Source organism: Chlorocebus sabaeus, chromosome 10 (assembly GCF_047675955.1).
Source record: "Chlorocebus sabaeus isolate Y175 chromosome 10, mChlSab1.0.hap1, whole genome shotgun sequence".
NCBI lineage: Eukaryota > Metazoa > Chordata > Mammalia > Primates > Cercopithecidae > Chlorocebus > Chlorocebus sabaeus.
Genome location: NC_132913.1, coordinates 77,205,214 through 77,209,833, shown reverse-complemented (window position 1 = coordinate 77,209,833; position 4,620 = coordinate 77,205,214). Strand labels below are relative to the sequence as shown.

At 42.8% G+C, this 4,620-nt stretch overlaps 1 pseudogene; it reads left to right on the top strand.

The window, feature by feature from the left end:
- Positions 1-1,083: 1,083 nt before the first annotated feature.
- On the top strand, positions 1,084-3,550 carry LOC103217515 (protein FAN pseudogene; annotated as a pseudogene).
- Positions 3,551-4,620: the final 1,070 nt, after the last annotated feature.

The window sequence follows — 4,620 nt, the reverse complement described above, 5'->3', positions numbered from 1 at the left end:
AAAAGCAAAATTGAAAAATGGGATCTAATTAAACTAAAGAGCTTCTGCACAGCAAAAGAAACTAACATCAGAGTGACAGGCAACCTACAGAATGGGAGAAAATTTTTGCAATCTACTCATCTGACAAAGGGCTAATATCCAGAACCTACAAAGAACTCAAACAAATTTACAAGAAAAAAAAAAACCATAAAAAGTGGACAAAAGATATGAACAGACACTTCTCAAAAGAAGACATTCACATAGCCAACAGACACATGAAAGAATGCTCATCATCATTCGCCATCAGAGAAATGCAAATCAAAACCACAATGAGATACCATCTCATACCAATTAGAATGGCAATCATTAAAAAGTCAGGAAACAACAGGTGCTAGAGAGGATGTGGAGAAACAGGAACACTTTTACACTGTTGGTGGGACTGTAAACTAGTTCAACCATCGTGGAAGATGGTGTGGCAATTCCTCAAGGATCTAGAACTAGAAATACCATTTAACCCAGCCATCCAATTACTAGGTATATACCCAAAGGATTATAAATCATGCTGCTATAAAGACACATGCACACGTATGGTTATTGCGGCACTATTCACAATAGCAAAGACTTGGAATCAACCCAAATGTCCATCAGTGACAGACTGGATTAAGAAAATGTGGCACGCTGGGCCAGAGCCTGCCCGGGACAGGAACCAGATGACGGCCCAGGCCAGATCCCACCCAGCAACCGAAGCACGCTGAGCCGGCCGGCAGTGCAGTCCTGGCGGCCGGGTCAGCTCACCCGGAAGGCCGCGCGGGGTCGGGGCGTGGATCCTTACCCTGGCGCCCAGCACGCCAGCCCCGGCGGTAGCTGGGGAGGATTTTCTTTGCTGCTGCTTAACTTGGAGGAGTACTACTCCGAACAGCATAGAGCCAATAACATTTTGCACAAGGGCAGTCACCATGAAAGGAAAATCAGAGGCACCTTAAAAATATGTTCAAAATCAGCGATTTTTGAACCAGATGCAATATCCCAGCCCATCATCAAGATTCCTTTGAGAGACTGTTAAAAACAGGAAAGCATAGAGAAAATGGAGCCAACAGACACTTCGCAAGGGCGAAATCTGTATTTCACTCATTTTCAGTCAGGTATATTTCATTAAAGAACATAATGTTGTCGCAACATATAAAATAGAAAGGGGCAAAATGGAATATGTTTTTGAATTGGATGTTCCCGAGAAAGTGGAAGATGTTGTGGAAACGTTGCTTCAGCTTCACAGAGCATCCTGCCTTGACAAATTGGGTGACCAAACCGCCATGATAACAGCTATTTTGCAGTCTCGTTTGGCTAGAACATCATTTGACAAAAACAGGTTCCAAAACATTTCTGAAAAGCTGCACATGGAATGCAAAGCAGAAATGGTGACGCCTCTGGTGACTAATGCTGGACACGTGTGCATCACGGACACAAACCTCTATTTTCAGCCTCTCAATGGCTACCCGAAATCTGTGGTCCAAATAACACTCCAAGATGTCCGCTGCATCTACAAAAGGAGGCATGACCTCATGCCTCTGGGCTTGGAAGTATTTTGCACAGAAGACGATCTGTGTTCCAACATCTACCTAAAGTTCTATGAACCTCAAGATAGAGATGATCTCTATTTTTACATTGCCACATACCTAGAGCACCATGTGGCGGAGCACGCTGCTGAGAGCTACATGCTGCAGTGGCAGCGTGGACACCTTTCCAACTATCAGTACCTCCTTCACCTCAACCACCTGGCCGACCGCAGCTGCAACGACCTCTCCCAGTACCCTGTGTTTCCATGGATAATACATGATTATTCCAGCTCAGAACTAGATTTGTCAAATCCAGGAAACTTCCGGGATCTTAGTAAGCCAGTGGGGGCCCTAAATAAGGAACGGCTGGAGAGGCTACTGACACGCTACCAGGAAATGCCTGAACCAAAGTTCATGTATGGGAGTCACTACTCTTCCCCGGGTTATGTACTTTTTTATCTTGTTAGGATTGCACCAGAGTATATGCTGTGCTTACAGAATGGAAGATTTGATAATGCAGATAGAATGTTCAACAGTATTGCAGAAACTTGGAAAAACAGTCTGGATGGTGCAACGGATTTTAAAGAGTTAATTCCAGAATTCTATGGTGATGATGTGAGCTTTCTAGTCAATAGCCTGAAGTTGGATTTGGGAAAGAGACAAGGAGGACAGATGGTTGACGATGTGGAGCTTCCCCCTTGGGCCTCCAGTCCCGAGGCAAAGATGCATTGGAAAGCAATTATGTGTCTGAACACCTTCACGAGTGGATTGATCTAATATTTGGCTACAAACAAAAAGGGAGTGGTGCAGTTGGGGCCCATAATGTATTTCATCCCCTGACCTATGAAGGAGGTGTAGACTTGAACAGCATCCAGGATCCTGACGAGAAGGTAGCCATGCTTACGCAAATCTTGGAATTTGGGCAAACACCAAAACAACTATTTGTGACACCACATCCTCGAAGGATCACCCCAAAATTTAAAAGTTTGTCCCAGACCTCCAGTTATAACGCTTCTATGGCAGATTCCCCAGTCTCCCCAGGTGAAGAGTCTTTTGAAGACCTGACCGAAGAAAGCAAAACACTGGCCTGGAATAACATCACCAAACTGCAGTTACATGAGCACTATAAAATCCACAAAGAAGCAGTTACTGGAATCACAGTCTCTCGCAATGGATCTTCAGTCTTCACAACATCCCAAGATTCCACTTTGAAGATGTTTTCTAAAGAATCGAAAATGCTACAAAGCAGCATATAATTTTCAAATATGGGCTTTATCGTCTTGTTTCCTTTTACCAGGAGATGCCACTGTCATAACTTCTTCATGGGATAATAATGTCTATTTTTATTCCATAGCATTTGGAAGATGCCAGGACACATTAATGGGACATGATGATGCTGTTGGTAAGATCTGTTGGCATGACAACAGGCTATATTCTGCATCGTGGGACTCTACAGTGAAGGTGTGGTCTGGTGTTCCTGCGGAGATGCCAGGCACCAAAAGACACCACTTTGACTTGCTGGCTGAGCTGGAACATGATGTCAGTGTAGAGACAATCAGTTTAAATCCTGCAAGCACACTGTTAGTTTCCGGCACCAAAGAAGGCACAGTGAATATTTGGGACCTCACAACGGCCACCTTAATGCACCAGATTCCATGCCATTCAGGGATTGTATGTGACACTGCTTTTAGCCCAGATAGCCACCATGTCCTCAGCACAGGAGCAGATGGCTGTCTTAATGTCATTGATGTACAGACAGGAATGCTCATCTCCTCCATGACGTCAGATGAGCCCCAGAGGTGCCTTGTCTGGGATGGAAATTCCATTTTATCTGAAAGTCAGTCTGGTGAACTGCTTGTTTGGAACCTCCTTGGAGCAAAAATCAGTGAGAGAACACAGGGCCACACATGTGCTGTGACATGTATATGGATGAATGAACAGTGTAGAAGTATCATCACAGGAGGGGAAGACAGACAAATTATTTCTGGAAATTGCGGTATTAAGTGCCTTTTCCTCTCCTGAATATTAAGTTTTAATGCATTTTTAAACCAAACTTTTAAACGGACTGGTGAATGTGCAATGCTAGAAGTTTTACCACATGGAAAATTTGTGGTTTTAAACTTTCTAAATCATGGTGACTTCACTGAAAGCCATTAGTTGCCATTCTCTTAAGGCAGATAAAATGTGGCAGTGCTAGGGAAAACATGTTACATTGTAAGGCAGATGATCATCCCTGTATGATGATTGTCAGAAGACAGGACTGGGTAGCAGAGAACAGCTAAGAGATAAATTGGGCTAGGGAAACTTGTCAGAAAGCACTGAACAATTAAGAATTTTCCAACATAATGTGCAGTATTCTCTGCTACTTCTGAATCTGTTTCGTCTTCCTAATCTATCACAATTGCTACCCATTGGGTTTTGGGTGTATGTTTTCATAGAGTGGTTACTTTCTATAATGCTGTACCCAGATTCTAAGAACCTGGAGAAGGATTAGCAGTTCTTATAACAGTAAGTTTACTGCGTATAGGAATGGTTTGTATTTCATTATAGCTATTCAACTTTTCTACATTAAAAATATTTTTCTCTAAAAAAACAAAAAGAAAGAAAATGTGGCACATACACACCATGCAATATTATGCAGCCATAAAAAAGGATGAATTTGTGTCCTTTGTAGGGACATGGATGCAGCTGGAAACCATCATTCTCAGAAAACTATCGCAAAAACAGAAAACCAAACACCGCATGTTCTCACTCATAGGTGGGAACTCAACAATGAGAACACTTGGACATGGGAAGGGGAACATCACACACCAGGGCCTATTGTGGGGGGGGGGGGAGGGGGGAGGGATAGCATTAGGAGAGATACCTAATGTAAATGACGAGTTAATGGGTGCAGCACACCAACATGGCACATGTATACATATGTAACAAACCTGCACGTTGTACACATGTACCCTAGAACTTAAAGCATAATAATAATAATAATAATAATAAAAAGAGAATCTAAAACTACCTTTACTGCTACAGATTTCTCCCATGACTGTGAGATTCAGACTTCAATGTGTGTGGCAGGTAAGGAAATTATGAA